The sequence below is a fragment of the Trachymyrmex septentrionalis genome, unplaced genomic scaffold (assembly GCF_001594115.1).
Source record: "Trachymyrmex septentrionalis isolate Tsep2-gDNA-1 unplaced genomic scaffold, Tsep1.0 scaffold205, whole genome shotgun sequence".
NCBI classification, from domain to species: Eukaryota; Metazoa; Arthropoda; class Insecta; order Hymenoptera; family Formicidae; genus Trachymyrmex; species Trachymyrmex septentrionalis.
Window position 1 is genome coordinate 202,806 of NW_017305234.1, and position 2,821 is coordinate 205,626.

The window sequence follows — 2,821 nt, forward strand, 5'->3', positions numbered from 1 at the left end:
AACGAATATATGGATCCACCCAATACAATATTATATAGAACCGTATATGTGATAACACAAACTATTGAAATCAAAGCCTTAAACAGTTTAACTGGATCTTAATGCTTGTATGATTCTTATGTGAATTTATATACTACGTATGTAGTCCTTAGAAACGCGCACCAAAATGATTTTTTGGTCTTGAAACGCTAACACTACTAAACTATCGCAGTAATATCACGAGTTAAATTGACTAGTAGTTTAACAAATTTTTGATGCTTATTCGCATCTTCGAAACAATCTTAATTATGTTGAATGACATATTATATTAAAATCTGTAAATAATTAATTCTTATTGCGAATATTATATTTATATTTATAATTTACATAAGTAATATTTTTTTAATTTCTCTAAAATTGATTTTTTTTTTTAAATAAATAGTGTGAAAATTATCCTTTTAATTATTTTCACACTTCTATTACACTAAAAAATAATTTTACAAAAGGAAGAAGGATGTATAAACATGTATGGACATATTTCATATACTCGTAAAATTATGCATGTTTATGAATATTTATGTATATTTATACACATTTGTACATATTCTGCATGAAAAATTTTTTTTATCTATAATTTTAAGGTACTCTTGAAACCGTACTTTTGTTTAAAAAATATTTTTCTATCTTTTATACTTTCGATAATATTCGCTTTAAAAGAAAAATATCGTTTTTTTAAGGGGTGTTTCACCTCTTAAACATCAGTTAGCGCACGTATAAAAAAATACGTGTCTCTTAGATTTTCGTGTTTAACATATCTCATGGAAAATCAAATCGGTTTCGGATAGTTGTGAACCTTCTCTTATTTAGTAATGGCCTTTCCTTGTTTCCTGTACGAGGACGTGACCAATGTAATACTTTAGCGAGCGCGGCCGACCAAGCGCGAAGAAGTCTTTGACAGGATTTTGGATGAGAGCTTAGACTTAGAATAACTGAGATTCTTAATTGTCACAAATACTTTTATTATTACTCTGTACAACTTTATTATAATGGAGCGCAAATGGAACTGACTCTTTACAAACATGTATTTGTTCGTAGTTACAATCGTTCCACTGGCACAGAACTGCCAGAAGTATATAAATATTTCAAAACTATTAGATAAATTTCTAAATACAATATCTAGTTTTCAAATGCATAGGTTCTTCAAACAGATTAATATTTGGACATGATAGAAAGTTTTTAACTAAATTGATATTGTCTACATTGACCGCACACAAAAGATTGAGGAGAATTTTTTATAAAACTAAAGATACCAGTGGACTTACTGTTCAATGAATGTTCACATAAGCCGTCTGTGTAACATATAGTCAACTCATGTGTAGCTACTTCGGTCGCACTAGGCCGTCGGCTGATGGCGTTAATCGCAATGTTGTAAATCGTTCCTGATTTGGCATCGGGTGTAAAAATTTAGTAAGTTTTGCTATACAATAGGTATTTTAAGTCTTAAGCCGTAAAAATTTGACCAATTACAATTAGATGTGAGGAGAATAATTGACTATGATTTACTTAAGGCTTAAAAACCTATTGTAGATCCGAATTAATGGATAAAATTATCTGCACTTCAACTGCATTATTATTGAGGTGTAGATACTCTTGTCCGTTACTCTTGTTGACACTTTTGAAAAGAAATAAAATGAAAAACTGAAAAACAGCCGACTAATGTCCGATTAATCGATTATAATCAATTATCGATTATATTATCAATTATAATCAGTTATCTTGGGGTCGCCCAATAATCAATTGCTTCGATTATGCGGCAGTCGATAATCGATTTTAATCGATTAAGTGCCCATTACTATCGCTTACACCGTTTATTTTTCCCATCATTAGTGCTCAGAGAAAGGCACAGAAACATTTATGACGTTATAAATACTACTCATAAGCGTTTCATCCATTGAGATAGGGCAACAAAAGCGTGAGCACTCAAACCAATGGCACATACAAAAACGTAAGGCCGTAAGACGTAATCAGTAAGCGAATTGCCCAATCACAGTAAAGCGAATTCAATCTGACGATTTCCTTACTGCTTACGTGTTACATTCTTACGTTTTTGTATGTGCTATGGGCTTTACAGACCCTTATGGCCAAAATTAAACGCAATAAATGCATGGTATAATCTAAAAATAAAAAATGGCTAGTAACGTGTTTATATAACTCTAGGTAACTCCGGTAAATACGCCGCGCTGGGATTTATGCCACAGAAGTCAGAAAACTACTCTGGGTGCGTTTACTTCTTACGCTCACGCGCATTAAGCATTCACGCTTATAAGCGTTATTTTTAACTGTTTGTCCTTGTTTCTCATGTGCTATAAATGCTCTTGTGACATCAAGCAAAATCGTTCACTTTTGGTCTTATAAGCGATACAATAATGGATAAAAAAGAATTAATATCTATATTATTTGGACAAATGTCAACACTTTTATCAATTGACGATGAAAAGGATCATGAACCTTATGCTGAAAATACTGAAATGTGCATATTTTTATATAAAACTTAAATAAAACTTAAATAAGTTAAATAATAATATAACTTAATAATTATTAACTTAAATAAAAGAAAAATACCTCGTTTAGAAAATTATGTAGAAAATGTGATATTACGTTATAATGATACAAAGTTTAAATCATATTTTAGGTAAGTATATGCGATATATTTTATGTATAAATATTTTAAGTTTTAAATAATTTATTTTCAATACTAAAATTTATATGTTTATTATAGAGTGCAAGTCAATAGAAATTATTGGTTTGAATATTTCTCAAAAAGTGCATTATTCTATGTTTA